The sequence below is a fragment of the Amblyraja radiata genome, chromosome 8, assembly GCF_010909765.2.
Source record: "Amblyraja radiata isolate CabotCenter1 chromosome 8, sAmbRad1.1.pri, whole genome shotgun sequence".
Classification (NCBI taxonomy): domain Eukaryota; kingdom Metazoa; phylum Chordata; class Chondrichthyes; order Rajiformes; family Rajidae; genus Amblyraja; species Amblyraja radiata.
This window is the reverse complement of record NC_045963.1, coordinates 8,030,386-8,046,931: the sequence shown is the minus strand read 5'-3', so window position 1 is coordinate 8,046,931 and position 16,546 is coordinate 8,030,386.

The following is a 16,546-nucleotide window of genomic DNA, read 5'->3' as shown; positions in this document are numbered from 1 at the left end:
CAACATGGTTCATCACAGCATGAATTGAGAAAGAGATGGTGTTATTTCTGCATTTTCCTCATTTGGTATTGCAAAAAATGTTGAGTACAAAACAGAATTTTTTTCCACAGCTACTCTTCAGTTCAATAGGTCAGTACCAACTGTTGGGAGAGAAAAATAGTTAATATTTCAGGTCAATGAGTTCTAGGTGTTCCCAGCATTTTCTGTTTAAAAAATAATGTTGACCCCTGGCATCAGCTGGGTTTCTTTTCTTCTCAATGATTCTTGTGTTCCTTTTATTCTGCAAACTACTACTTCTGCTTCCTCAAACAGTATGAGCACCCATCTATCTATATTACTAAAAGTCTGTTCTTGACCGGTTTTGGCGATCTATGCTGCGATTTCCGAGAGAACGCCGCCACCTACGGCTGTCATTTTTGGCCACCTCGCTCAGAGCCCCCCTCCGCCGCATGTGTGCCGAGGATTTTTCCAGTCGATGAAAAATGACAGAGATATTAATGATTTTACAAAATTCCTCATTCTCTCTGCTGCCCCCGCTGGCGGCAGGGGGGATGGACTATAAAACCAGGAAGTGGTGTGCCTCAATTAGTCTGCAAGCTGGAGGAAGGCAGAGGGTCACGTTTCTCTGAGCTGTGAATAACACTGAACACATGTCCACACAACTGTGAGTAAGTACCCTTAATGTGGTTTGAAAATGAAAATACGGTTAAAGTAAAAAAGCACTGGCTGCAAATGTTTGTTTGGGGGGTTTGGGTTGAAATCAAAAGGCACTCTCTCTCCCCCCCTCTCCTCTCCCCCCCCCCCCCCCCCCCCTCCCCCCCCCCCTCCCCTCCCCCCCTCTCCCCCCCCCCCCTCTGCTCTCCCCCCTCTCCTCTCCCCCCTCTCCTCTCCCCCTTCTCTCCCCCTTCTCCTCCCCCTTCTCCTCTCCTCTCCCCTCTCCTCTCCTCTCCCCCCTCCTCCTCTCCCCCCCTCTCCTCTCCCCCCCCCTCTCCTCTCCCCCCCTCTCCTCTCCCCCCCTCTCCTCTCCCCCCCCTCTCCTCTCCCCCCCCTCTCCTCTCCCCCCCTCTCCTCTCCCCCCCTCTCCCCCCCCCCCTCCTCTCCCCCCCTCCTCTCCTCTCCCCCCTCTCCTCTCCCCCCCCCTCTTATCTCCCCCCCCTCTCATCTCCACCCCCCCCTCTCTCTCTCCCCTCTTTTTCTCCCCCTCCTCCCCTCCATCCCCTCCCCCACCGTCCCTCCCTAAACCCCCCTCCCCTCCACACACACTCACCCCTTTCCCTCCACCCTCCCTGCTCCCCACCTCTCCCCCTCCCCTCACCTCACCCCCCTCTCAGCACACCCTCTCTCTCCCCCCTCTCTCCCCCCCCCCCCCCCCCCCCCCCTCTCTCCCCCCCTCCCTCCCCCCCTCCTCCCCCCCCCCCCCCCCCCCCCCCCCCTCCCCCCTCTCTCTCCCCCCCCTCCCCCCTCTCTCTCTCTCCCCCCCCTCTCTCTCTCTCCCCTCTCCCCTCCATCCTCTCCCCCACCCTCCCTCCCTCCCCTATACCCCCTCCCCTCCACACCCCCTACCCTCTTCCCTCCACCCTCCCCCCTCCCTGCTCCCCACCTCTCCCCCTCACCCTCCTCTCAGCACCCCCTCTCCCTCCCCCTCACTCTCACCCTCTCTCTCTCCTCCCCTCCTTCCCCACCTTCCCCCCCTCACCCACCCTCCCTCTTCTCCTCCTCTCCATCCCCCTATCCCTCTTGCCCCTCTCTCTGTGTGTGTCTCTCTCTCTGTCTCTGCCCCTTCTCTCTCTGCCCTCACTCTCTTCCCCCCCCCCCCCTCTCTCTAGATGTGACTGCAAGTTGGGGGCTATGCGTCAGTAGATAGGGTTGTTATGGGGTAAAAGGAGCAAATTAATAATATTAATATAATATCAAGGGGGGTAATTAGCGTGAGTGCAGGGGGGGGGGATAGTTAGTGTGTGTGACGCTGCATGCTGCCTCCCCCCCCACAACCGCACGTTGGGGGAACAGACCCAACGGGTCTGCACTTGGTCTAGTTACATATAAAATTATAATAAACCAGAGGAATAAAATAAGATATTATTGTTTTACCACAATAATGTTATGTTATACAAGTATTTTTAAAATGAGAATATTTTGGGGCCCATGAAATTAAAGATAGGTGGGGGTTGACTATAAATGTGAAATTATAGATGCAGTTCAATCCAAGCCAAGTGTAATTGTTGCGCTTTGAGATGTTGAATGTAAGGGGAAGATACACAGCAAGGCCCAGAACAACACTGATGTACAGAGGGATCTTGGGCTCCGTCCATAGCCCCCTAAAAGTGGCAACACAAGTTGCAAGCGTAGTAAAGAAGGTGTATGGTATGCTTTCGTTGATCAGTTGCAGCATTGAGTCTTAGAGTCAGTAAGTCAAGTAAAATTCAGTGAAGGTTTTAAGAACCACCGGAAAAAAAAGATAAGGAGGGAAATATTTTTGGAAGGGATGTCAGAAATTGACATCCTGGTATATACTGGTGGAGCAAGCAGAGATGGGGATGTGCTGAAGGCTAAAATTGAAAGAGAGGAAGGAACCTTGAGTTACAGAAATACAAATGAGGGAAGACCTGAGTGGAGAAATAAATACTTGTAATACTCAGGTGATCAGACAGCATCTATGGAGAGGGAAACAAAGTTAATGGTTCAGTGAAAATGATCAGCTTCATTGAGAATGCATGTTGACCAATGGAAACTGCAAACCTCGGTAGGCCTACGTAAAGAAACGGGAGAATACCAATATAGCACGATTTAATGAATCTTCATATTATTCCCTATTATTTTTCCTTACTATGAATAAAGTACATGCGCTCTTTTGCGTACCATTGTACGTGGTCCAATGAATCAATAATAATTTTCAAGATCATGTATCTTGCCTCTGTTGATGCTCAGAATAGTTCCATAAACCTAGAACAACGAAACACATCACCTTTGACATTAATGAAGTTTGGAGAATTGACTTTAATTTAGTTTTTAGAGATATAGCATGGAAACAAGCCCTTCGGCCCACCAAGTTCATGCCGATCATTGATCACCTGCTCACACTAGTTCAATGTTATCCTACTTTCCCATCCACTCCCTACACACTCAGGGCAATTTACATAGGCCAAGTAACCCACAAACCAAATCCTAAGGGGAAATCCACGGGGTCATAGGGAGTACGAGAACTTCGCACAGACAGCACTGAACCCAAGGTGACAGATCTCTGGCAACTTTAATCTATTTTACAAAAAACATAATGCAAGTGGACGATAACCCTTGGACATACCCGTTCCACCTTTTCAACAAACAAAGACCAAAGAAAGTTGGGGTCGCTGAGAGAACAAAGAGGCACCTGGCATGGTTGGGGGGGGGGGGGAGGGGGGGGAAAGAGGGTGCTGAGAATAAGAAGGGACCATTGAGGACTACATACATTGAACACTTGTAACTATCTGCGCCTCTTTGCATACATTGTGTATGGTATGCAGAACAAAGAATGTCACTGTTATATAAGAGTCATAAACTCAGAGTGATACAGTGTGGAAATAGGCCCTTTGGCCCAACTTGTCGACAACGGCCAACTAGTCCCACCTACTGCGCTTGGTCCATATCCCTCCAAACTTGTCCTATCCATGTACCTGTTAAACATTGGGATAGCCCCAGCCTCCTCTGGCAGCTTGTTCCATACACCCACCACCCTTTGTGTGAAAAAGTTACCCCTCAGATTCCTATTAAATCTTTTCCCCTTCACCTTGAACCTATGTCCGCAGGTCCTCAATTCCCCTACTCTGAACAAGAGAATCTGTGCATCTACCAGAGCTATTTCTCTCATAATTTTATACATCTCTATAAGATCACCCCTCATCCTCCTGCGCTCCAAGGAATAGAGACCCAGCCTAATCAACCTCTTCCTATAGCCCACACCCTCTAGTCCTGGCAACATCCTCATAAATCTCTGAACCATTTCAAGCTTGACAACATCTTTTCTATAACACGGTGCCCATAACTGAACACAATACTCTAAATGCGGTCTCACCAATGTCTTATACAATGGAATTCTTACTTGCTTTCTGCTCATCAGCACTAATCCCATTTGTTCATTTGAATAAAGTACGAAGATTGGGAATTTTTGGGAAATGGTGTCTTCTCTACAGGTCATTCATTATATGTGTCATAGTGTAGCAGCAGATTATTATATTGTTCAAGAGATCGCTCCGTTATCTCTCTAGCCACTCGGGAGAATGCATGGCATTAGGAGTATGTAGTTTCGATACACATGTAAGCTTTTCCACGTCCTTCAAGTTCAAAGCTTCTCAAAAGATAAATCTTCATAACAGTCTTTTGATTAATACCATCGCACCCGTCCCCTAACCGTAGCCCCCACGAGAGGCGTGGTCCTCCAACTCAACCCGTTGCCGAAGGTAAGACTCAAGCACTCCTCAGCAAAGATCATAGCTCGTGAGCCTCCCCCAGCACTGGAGTTGAAAAAAAAACCCCAATAGCATCTTCCCAATTACAATACCAATTGACCCTCCCCCATCTGTCCTGCCAGGAGCTATGATGGCAACATAAAGGTTCAGTGTTGCTGCCAGTGTTCCTCTCTTGCAACTTCGATATAAACCACACTAACCACCCCCCTAGATATTATATTCATATTAATTTGTTCCATTTACCCCATCCCGCCCTATCCACTGACGCATAGCCCCCAAATCTCTGGCGTGTCTAGAGAGGGAGGGGGTTAGAGAGTGAGGGCAGGAGAGGGACAGAGACAGAGAGGGGCAGAGACAGAGGGGGGGAGAGGGAGAGGGGGAGAGAGGGTAAATCTCTGGCCTGCGACGTCACACACACACTAACCACCCCCCCCCACACACGCACTAACCACCCCCCTTGATATTATATTAATATTATTCATTGGCTTCTTTTACCCCATCCCCGCCATATCCACTCATGCATAGCCCCAGATTAGAGATAGAGATAGAGATAGAGATAGATAGAGATAGAGATAGAGATAGAGATAGAGAGATAGAGATAGAGAGATAGAGATAAAGATAGAGATAGAGAGATAGAGATAGAGAGATAGAGATAAAGAGATAGAGATAGAAATATAGAGAGATAGAGATAGAGAGATAGAGAGAGAGATAGAGAGATAGAGATAGAGAGATAGAGAGATAGAGATAGAGAGAGAGAGATAAAGAAAACCAACATCATGATTTTTCAGAAAAGACCCAGATGTCAGGAAGATAAATACAAATTTACTCTCAATTGTATTGTTATCGAACACACTATGAGCTATACTTACCTTGGCCTAACTGTTTCAGCATCAGGGAACTTCAATATGGCAGTGAATGCACTGAAAGAGAAAGCTCGAAGAGCTCTGTACGCAATAAAAAGAAGATTCTACAACATCCAAATTCCAATTAAAATCTGCCTTAAAATATTTGACAGCCTATTGCGCTTTATGGTAGTTGTGAGATTCAAATTCACAAATGCTCAGAGACAAAGTCAGAGAAACAAGTTTATCTCATTTATTACATTTCTGCGCAGAAAAGGGTGTCTCTCCTCTATCGCCCTCTAGAGTCACACCGAGGATGGAGATGCTTTCTATTTTTATACATTTCATTTTACTATTGTCACACCCTCATCCCTCCCCATTGAGCTTCTTCCAATCATAACATAAAGCCCAGATTCCCACGAGAACATCCTGGAATGCCCACCCAACGTCAAAGACACCTCCCCTATCATGCATTGCATGTGCATTTAAATTAGACATCTTGTCATAGTGGGTGTGTGTACATATTCATGTAAGTTCATTAGGCATGCGTGGATATGTTTGACCTTTTGTACTTTTCCACTCTGCGCTAATTTTCTTAAAACTCCTGCTGAAGTATTTCTATTTGCTACTTTTATCTGGAATTTCTCTCTGTTCTGTATATTGTTACTTTATCTCCTACCAGCAGTATTTCTTTCTAAGTTATATTTCAGAGTTCTAGTATAAATCAACCATCCCTATTAACCCTTTTCTCACAATCCACCATTTTTATTTTTGTTACTAAACTTTTGATTTATACTATATCCTCCTTTTCTAGTGCTAGCAGCAGATTCTTCGCCTCCCTATCCTCCTCTCGCTGGTCATACTGTGTTCTGAAGGCCATCATGACGGCGCTGTTCTTTGTCAGGGCTGTCTCTATCAATCGCTGAGCTAGCCCCCGTGCGCAGGGAATGATACAACATCTGAATAGGCACAAAGTCAATGGTTCCTTCCCTTCACGCACAGTCCACGGGCTGATATTGTCTGGTGGGGCCTCCACAGGACCCTTAAATCGGCTTGCGTGTGTCCACCCTTTTTCTTTTGTTTGTACTGCTGTCTCGGTGATTAGTAACACCAGGTAGGGTCCAGTCCACTTAGGTTGCAGCTTTTCTTCCTTCCATGATTTTATTAATACCCAGTTTCCAGCCTTGACTGAGTGAATCGGGAAGTCCAGTGGTGGGCTCTGGGCCAGCAATCCTTTAATTTTTAATTCTGTAATAGAACGAGATACTGCCAGTAAATAGTTCCTTAAGAAAACATCACTACCCTCTATGGTGGGTATTCCTTCTATCTTTCCCAAATAATAAAGACCTAACTTGTTCAACCTTTCTCTTTAACTTAGGTGCTGAAACCCAGGCAATATCACTATACCATTAGTGTCAACAAGCAGAGATGAAAAGACCTAACTTGTTCAACTTTTCTCTTAGTTGCTGAAACCCAGTCAACATTCTAATTGATCTCCTCTGTACTCTCTATTTTGTTAACCTTTTTCCTATAATTATGCCTACCAAAATTATACACCATACTCCACAATTGACCTCACCAATACCTTGTACAATTTAACATTACAACCCAACTTCTATACACAATGCTCTGATTTATAAAGGCCAACACACCAAAATCTTTCTTTACCATCCTATCTACATGAGATTCCACCTTCAGGGAACTATGCACAGTTATTCCTAGATCCCTCTGTTCAACTTCATTCCTCAATTCACAATCATTTACCATGTACGTCTAATTTGAATTTTTCCTGCCAAGATGTATCACCTCACACTTATCAACATTAAACCCATCTGTCATGTTTCAACCCACTCTTCCAAATGACCTAAATCTCTCTGTACACTTTTAAAATCTACTTCATTATTCACAACACCACCTATCTTAGTATCATCTACATACTTCTTAATCTATCTTACCACACCAATATCCATATTATTGATTCACATGGCAAACAACAGTGGACCCAACACACATCCCCGAGGTACCCCTCATAACAGGGAATGTCGTCATATCCGGGTATGTCATCATACCCGGGTATGTCGTTATATCCGGGTATGTCGCCATATTCGGGTATGTCGTCATATGTGGATATTTCGTCATATCCGGGTATGTCGTCAGAACCGGGAATGTCATCAGATCCGGGAATGTCGTCATATCCGGATATGTCGTCATCTCCGGATATGTCGTCATATCCGGGTATGTCATCATATCCGGGAATGTCGTCATATATGGGTATGTCCTCATATCCGAGAATGTCTTCATATCCGGCTGTGTCGTCATATGCGGGTATGTCACAATATCTGGGAATGTCGTCATAACCGGGAATGTCTTCATAACCGGGAATGTCGTCATATCCGGATATGTCATCATACCCGGGTATGTCGTCATATCCGGGTATGTCGTCATATCCGGGTATGTCGCCATATCCGGGTATGTCGCTACATCCGGGTATGTCATCACATCCGTGTATGTCGCAACATCCGGATTGTTCGCCATACCTGACAATGTCGCCATATCCTGGAAAGTCGCAATATCCAGGAATGTAGTCATATCCATGTATGTCGTCATAAATGGGAATGTCGTCATATCCGGGTATGTCGCCATCTCCGGGAATGTCATCATATCGGTCATTTTGTCATAAACGGGAATGTCGTCATATCTGGGAATGTCGTCATATCCGGGTAGGTCGCCATATCCGGGAAAGGCGTCATATCCGGGAAGGTCGTATATCCGGGAAAGTTGTCATATCCGGGTATGTCGCCATATCCGGGAATGGCGTCATATCCAGGAAGGTCCTCATATCAGGGCATGTCGTCATAACCGGAAGTGTCGTCAGATCCGGGAATGTCATCAGATCCGGGAATGTCATCATATCCGGCTATGTCGTCATATCCGGGTATGTCATTCGGAAACACATTCTGTAAATGGGCTGGATGGTTTGGAGTTTGTAAAATGTGTGCAGGATAGTTTTTTTGCAGCAATACATAGAGGTACCTACTAGAGGAGGGGCAGTGCTGGACCTCCTGTTAGGAAATGAGACGGGACAGGTGGCGGAGGTATGCGTTGGGGAGCACTTCGGGTCCAGTGATCACAATACCATTAGTTTCAATATAATTATGGAGAAGGTCAGAACTGGACCTAGGGTTGAGATTTTTGATTGGAGAAAGACTAACTTTGATGAGATGCGAGATGATTTAAAAGGAGTGGACTGGGACATTTTGTTTTATGGGAAAGATGTAGAAGAGAAATGGTGGACATTTAAAGGGGAAATTTTAAGAGTACAGAATCTTTATGTTCCTGTTCGTTTGAAAGGAAACAGTAAAAATTGGAAAGAGCCCTGGTTTTCAAGGGAAATTGGACATCTTGTTCGGAAAAAGAGGGAGATCTACAATAATTATAGGCAGCATGAAGTAAATGAGGTGCTTGTGGAGTATAAGGAATGTAAAAAGAATCTTAAGAAAGAAATTAGAAAAGCTAAAAGAAGATATGAGGCTGCTTTGGCAAGTAAGGTGAAAGTAAATCCAAAGGGTTTCTACAGCTATATTAATAGCAAAAGGATAACGAGGGATAAAATTGGTCCATTGGAGAAACAGAGTGGGCAGCTATCTGCAGAGCCAAAAGAGATGGGGGAGATATTGAACAATTTCTTTTCTTCGGTATTCACCAAGGAGAAGGATATTGAATTATGTGAGGTAAGGGAAACGAGTAGAGTAGTTATGGATACAATGACTTTCAAAGTAAAAGAAGTACTGACACTTTTGAAAAATATAAACGTGGATAAGTCTCCAGGTCCTGACAGGATATTCCCTAGGACATTGAGGGAAGTTAGTGTAGAAATAGCCGGGGCTATGACAGAAATATTTCAAATGTCATTAGAAACGGGAATAGTCCCCGAGGATTGGCGTACTGCGCATGTTGTTCCATTGTTTAAAAAGGGTTCTAAGAGTAAACCTAGCAATTATAGACCTGTTAGTTTGACTTCAGTGGTGGGCAAATTAATGGAAAAGATACTTAGAGATAATATATATAAGCATCTGGATAAACAGGGTCTGATTAGGAACAGTCAACATGGATTTGTGCCTGGAAGGTCATGTTTGACTAATCTTCTTGAATTTTTTGAAGAGGTTACTAGGGAAATTGACGAGGGTAAAGCAGTGGATGTTGTCTATATGGACTTTAGTAAGGCCTTTGACAAGGTTCCTCATGGAAGGTTGGTTAAGAAGGTTAAACTGTTGGGTATAAATGCAGGAATAGCAAGATGGATTCAGCAGTGGCTGAATGGGAGAAGCCAGAGGGTAATGGTGGATGGCTGTTTGTCGGGTTGGAGGCAGGTGACTAGTGGGGTGCCTCAGGGATCTGTGTTGGGTCCTTTGTTGTTTGTCATGTACATCAATGATCTGGATGAAGGGGTGGTAAATTGGATTAGTAAGTATGCAGATGATACCAAGATAGGGGGTGTTGTGGATAATGAAGAGGATTTCCAAAGTCTACAGAGTGATTTAGGCCATTTGGAAAAATGGGCTGAAAGATGGCAGATGGAGTTTAATGCTGATAAATGTGAGGTGTTACACCTTGGCAGGACAAATCAAAATAGGACGTACATGATAAATGGTAGGGAATTGAAGAATACAGTTGAACAGAGGGATCTGGGAATAACCGTGCATAGTTCCTTGAAGGTGGAATCTCATATAGATAGGGTGGTAAAGAAAGCTTTTGGTATGCTAGCCTTTATAAATCAGAGCATTGAGTATAGAAGCTGGGATGTAATGTTAAAATTGTACAAGGCTTTGGTGAGACCAAATCTGGAGTATGGTGTACAATTTTGGTCGCCCAATTATAGGAAGGATGTCAACAAAATAGAGAGAGTACAGAGGCGATTTACTAGAATGTTGCCTGGGTTTCAACAACTAAGTTACAGAGATAGGTTAAAAAAGTTAGGTCTTTATTCTCTGGAGCGCAGAAGGTTAAGGGGGGACTTGATAGAGGTCTTTAAAATGATGAGAGGGATAGACAGAGTTGATGTGATTAAGTTTTTCCCTTTGAGAATAGGGAAGATTCAAACAAGAGGACATGACTTCAGAATTAAGGGACAGAAGTTTAGGGGTAACATGAGGGGAACTTCTTTACTCAGAGAGTGGTAGCGGTGTGGAATGAGCTTCCAGCGGAAGTGGTGGCGGCTGGTTCGTTGGTATCATTTAAAAATAAATTGGATAGGCATATGGATGAGAAGGGAATGGAGGGTTATGGTATGAGTGCAGGCAGGTGGGACTAAGGGAAAAAAGTTGTTCGGCACGGACTTGTAGGGCCGAGATGGCCTGTTTCCGTGCTGTAATTGTTATATGGTTATATGGTTATATGTCGTCATATCCGGGTATGTCGTCATATCCGGGTATGTTGCCATATCCGGGTATGTTGCCATATCCAGGTATGCCACTACATCTAGGTATGTCATCACATCCGTGTATGTCGTAACATCCGGGTAGTTCACCACATCCGGGAATGTCGCCATATCTGTGAATGTCGCCATATCCGGGAAGGTCGCCATATCCGGGAATGTCGCCATAATCCTGGAATGTCGCCATACCCGGGTATGTCGCCATACCCAGTTATGTCGCCATATCCGCCAATGTCATCATATCCGGGAATGTCGTCATATCCGGGTATGTCGCCATATCCGGGTATGTCATCATATGCGGGTATGTCGTCATATCCGGGTATGTCGTAATATCCGGGTATGTAGCCATATCCGGGTATGTCGCCATATCCGGGTATGTCGCCATATCCGGGTATGCCATCTCCGGGAATGTCGCCATATCCAGGTATGCCGCTACATCTGGGTATGTCATCACTTCCGTGTATGTTGCAACATCCGGGTAGTTCGCCATATCTGGGAATGTCGCCATATCTGGGAATGTCGCCATATCCGGGAATGTCGCCATATCCGGGAATGTCGCCATAATCCGGGAATGTCGCCATACCCGTGTATGTCGTCATACCCGGTTATGTCGCCATATCCGCCCATGTCGTCATATCCGCGAATGTCGTCATATCCGGTTATGTCACCATATCCGCGAATGTCGCCATATCCGCAAATGTAGTCATATCCGCGAATGTCGTTACATCTGGTAAGGTCATCATATCCGGGAATGTCGTAATATCCAGTAATGTCATCATATCCGGATATGTCGTCATATCTGGGAATGTCATCATAGCCGGGTATATCCTCATATTCGGGAATGTAGTGATATCAAAGGTTCAAAGGTTGATTTATTGTCAAATACATCTAGATGTAGTGAAATTCTTTTGGCCAATGCAGCACATAAAAAAGAATACAAACATAACAATAATAAATAGCTTTAACATAAAAACATCCCCCTACAATGGTTCCCATTATGGGGGAAGGCACAAAGTCCAGTCCCATCCCCAATGTCCACCCATAGTCGGACCTATTGAGGCCTCCACAGTTGCCTCTACGGAGGCCCGATGTTCCAGGCCGTCCTCGCCGGGTGATGATGTTCCGGCGTCGGGAGAGTCCTCTCAGCGGCATGGGAACCCTGGAACGGCCGCCTCCTTACTCGAGACCGTGGCTTCCGGAGCCGACAAGGCCGCGCCGAATGGAGCTCAGCTGGCGATCTCGTCGCGAGATCCCAGGCTCCCTGTGTAAAGTTCAGCGCCGCCACCCGCAGCTCCGCGATGTTTTAAACGCCGGTCCCTGCTCACCGGAGTTCCAGCGCGGCGACCCAGGCAAGGCACCGCCTGCCCCGCAATAGCGCTCCAGCGCTGCACCGCCATCCTCAGACCCGCAGCTCCGCTGCCGCCGATGCCGATGCCGCCGCCGCCGATGCCAAGGCTCCGGGCGGTTCCCTCGCTCCTCGGACCCGCAGCTCCGCAGCCGCCGCCGCCAATGCCGATGCCGAGGCTCCGGGCGGTCCCCTCAGGAAATGCCGCTCCAGGCCCGCTGGTAGGCCGCGAGGACGGGTCGAAGGTGCAGCCCGGAGAAAAGCTGCATCTCCGACCAGGTAGGGACCCTGAAAATTAGTTTCCCCCTTCCCCCCCCCCCTCCCCACACATAAAAAAGCTAGAACTCCTGAAAACTAAACACTAAACTAACTAAAAATAAGAAAAAAGAAATGAAAAAACAGACAGCTGCAGGCTAGGCAGCCATACCCCCTACAGGTCGGCGCCAGATATCCGGGTCTGTCTTCATATCCGGGTATGTCGCCATATCAGGTATGTCGTCATATGCGGGTATGTCGTCATATGCGGGTATGTCGTCATATGCGGGTATGTTGTCATAACCGGAAATGTCGTCATATCCGGGTATGGCGTCATACCCGGGTATGTCGTCTTATCCGGGTATATCGCCAGATCCGGGAATGTCATCATATCCGAGTATGTCCTCATATCCGGGAATGTCATCATATCCGGGAAGGTCGTCATATCTGGGTATGTCATCGTAACTGGGAATGTCGTCATATCCGGGTATGTCGTCATATCCCGGTATGTCGTCATATCCGAGTATGTCGTCATATCTGGGAATGTCGTCATATCCGGGCATGTCGCCGTATCCGGGAATGGCGTCATATCCGGGTATGTCGTCATATCCGGGTATGTCGCCAAATCCGGGTATGCCGTCATGTGCGGGTATGTAGTCATATCCAGGTATGTCGTCATATCCGGGAATGTCATCATATCCGGGAAGGTCGTCATATCCGGGTATGTCGTCGTAACAGGGAATGTCGTCATATCCGGGAATGTCGTCATATCCGGGTATGTCGCCATATCCGGGAATGGCGTCATATCCGGGAAGGTCGTCATGTCTGGGTATGTCGTCAGAACCGGGAGTGTCGTCATATCCGTGTATGTCATCAGATCCGGGAATGTCGTCAGATCCGGGAATGTCGTCAGATCCGGATATTTAGTCATATCTGGGTATGTTGTCATTTCCGGGAATGTCGTCATATCCGGGTATGTCCTTATATCCGGCATGTCCTCATATCCGGGTATGTCATCATATCCGGGTTTGTCGTCAGATCCGGGAATGTCGTCATATCCGGGTATGTCCTCATATCCGGGAATGTCATCATATCTGGGAATGTCATAATATCTGGGAATGTCATCATATCTGGGAATGTAGTCATATCCGGGTATGTCGTCATATCCGGGAATGTCATATCCGGGAATGTTGTCATATCCGGGTATGTCATCATATCCGGGAATGTCGCCATATCCGGGAATGTCATCATATCCTGGTATGTCATCATATCCGGGAATGTCGTCATATCCGGGAATGCCGTCATATCCGGATATGTGGTCATATACGGGAATGTCATCATATCCGGGTATGTCGTCATATCCGGGAATGTCGCCATATCTGGGCATGTCGTCATATCCGGGTATGTCGTCATATCTGGGAATGTCATCATATCCGGGTATGTCGCCATATCCGGGAATGGCGTCATATCCGGGAAGGTCGTCCTGTCTGGGTATGTCGTCAGAACCGGGAGTTTCGTCATATCCGGGTATGTCATCATATCCGGGTATGTCGTCATATCCGGGTATGTCGTCATATGCGGGTATGTCGTCATATCCGTGTATGCCGTCAGATCCGGGAATGTCGTCAGATCCAGTAATGTCGTCAGATCTGGATATGCCATCATATCCGGGTATGTTGTCATATCCGGGAATGTCGTCATATGCGGGAATGTAGTCATATCCGGGTATGTCTTCATATCCGGGTATGTCATCATATCCGGGAATGTTGTCATATCCGGGTATTTCATCATATCCGGGAATGTCGCCATATCCGGGAATGTCCTCATATGCGGGTATGTCGTCATATCCAGGCATGTCGTCATATCCGGGCATGTCGTCAGATGCGGGAATGTCATCATATCCGGGTATGTCTTCATATCCGGGTATGTCGTTAAATCCGGGTATGTCGCCATATCCGGGTATGTCATCATATGTGGGTATGTCGTCATATCCGGGTATGTAGCCATATCCGGCTATGTCGCCATATCCTGGTATGTCGCCATCTCCGGGAATGTCGCCATATCCAGGTATGTCGCTACATCCGGGTATGTCATCACATCCGTGTATGTCGCAACATTCGGGTAGTTCGCCATATCTGGGAATGTCGCCGTATCTGGGAATCTCGGTGGGCGGTGCGACTCTCGTCAGCAGCGGCCTCTGCAGTCCGTCTGTGTTTTATTATTTTTTGTCTCGTTTTTATGTAGTTTTTGTTTTGTTTTTTGTTGGGGTATGTGTGTGGGGGGGTGGGGGTGGTGTGGGGGGGAGGGGGTAACTTTAAAATCTTTCCCCTGCACGGGAGACCCGACCTTTTCTTTGTCGGGTCTCCGTTGTCGTTGGGGCTGCAACGTGGAGCGGCCTCCAACAGGAGCGACCTGGGGTTCCAGCTGCGGAGCTGCCGACTACTCACCGTCACGGGGCTGGCCGAGTCCGGAGCGGGTGGAGCTGTGGTGGACGCTGCTGCCACCCGACCTCTGGAGATTCGGAGGCTGCAACTGCTGGTTTGGCGGACTGCGGCATCGGGAGCCCGTGGGTCCCTGCTGGGTGACCGCTTTTCGGGGCTTCCGCAATGGCGACTTCTCCCGCCCGAGTTGCGGGGTTGAAGATTACCTGAGCGGGGCTTTACACCATCGCCCCGCGCGGCTTGGAATGGCCGCGGGACTCTGCGAGCGCACGCCGGGGGCTCTAACACCAAGACCCGGTGCGCGACCTTGCATCACCCGGCGTGGCTTTAATGGCCGCAGGACAATCGCCATCGCCAGCCGGGGGCTTTGACTTTGACTCTAACTCTGACTCTGACATCGGGGGGGAGAGTGCAGTGGAGAGATAAGTTTTTTTTGCCTTCCATCACAACGATGTGATGGATGTTTGTGTAAACTGTGTTGTGTCTCGGGTCTTTTTGTTTTGTAATGTATGGCTGCAGAAACGACATTTCGTTTGGACCTCAAGGGGTCCAAATGACAATAAATTGAATTGTATTGTATTGTATTGTATATCCGGGAATGTCGCCATATCCGGGAATGTCGCCATAATCCGGGAATGTCGCAATACCCGGGTATGTCGCCATACCCGGTGATGTCGCCATATCCGCGAATGTCATCATATCCGGGAATGTCATAATACCCGGGTATGTCGCCATACCTGGTTTTGTCGTTATATCCGGTTATGTCACCGTATCAGCGAATGTCGCCATATCCGCAAATGTCGTCATATCCGCAAATGCCGTTACATCTGGTAAGGTCATCATATCCGGGAATGTCGTAATATCCAGGAATGTCGTCATATCCGGATATGTTGTCATATCCGGGAATGTCATCATATCCGGGTATTTCCTTATATCCGGGAATGTCGTGATATCCGGGTATGTCGTCATATCTGGGTATGTCGCCATATCAGGTATGTCGTCATATGCGGGTATGTCGTCATATCCGGAAATGTCACCATATCTGGGAATGTCATATTCGGGAATGTCGTCATATCCGGGAAGGTCGTCATATCCGGGTATGTCGTCATAACCGGGAATGTCGTCATATCCGGGTATGTCGTCATACCCGGGTATGTCGTCATATCCGGGTATATCATCAGATCCGGGAATGTCATCATATCCGAGTATATCCTCATATCCGGGAAAGTCATCATATCCGGATATGTCGTCATATCCGGGTATGTCGTCATATCTGGGAATGTCGTCATATCCGGGAATGTCGCCATATCTGGGAATGGCGTCATATCCGGGAAGGTCGTCATGTCTGGGTATGTCGTCAGAACCGGTAGTGTCGTCATATCCGGGTATGTCATCATATCCGGGTATGTCATCATATGCGGGTATGTCGTCATATCCGTGTATGTCCTCATATCTGGGAATGTCGTCATATCCGGGTATGTCGTTAAATCCGGGTATGTCGCCATATCCGGGTATGTCGTCATATGCGGGTAAGTCGTCATATCCGGGTATGTCGTTAAATCCGGGTATGTCGTCATATCCGGGTATGTCGCCATATCCGGGTATATCACCATATCCGGGAATGTCGCCATATCCAGGTATGCCATCACATCCATGTATTTTGCAACATCCGGGTAGTTCGCCATATCTGGGAATGTCATCATATCTGGGAATGTCGCCATATCCGGGAATGTCGTCATATCCGGGAATGTCGTCATATCCGGGAATGTCGTCATATCCGGGAA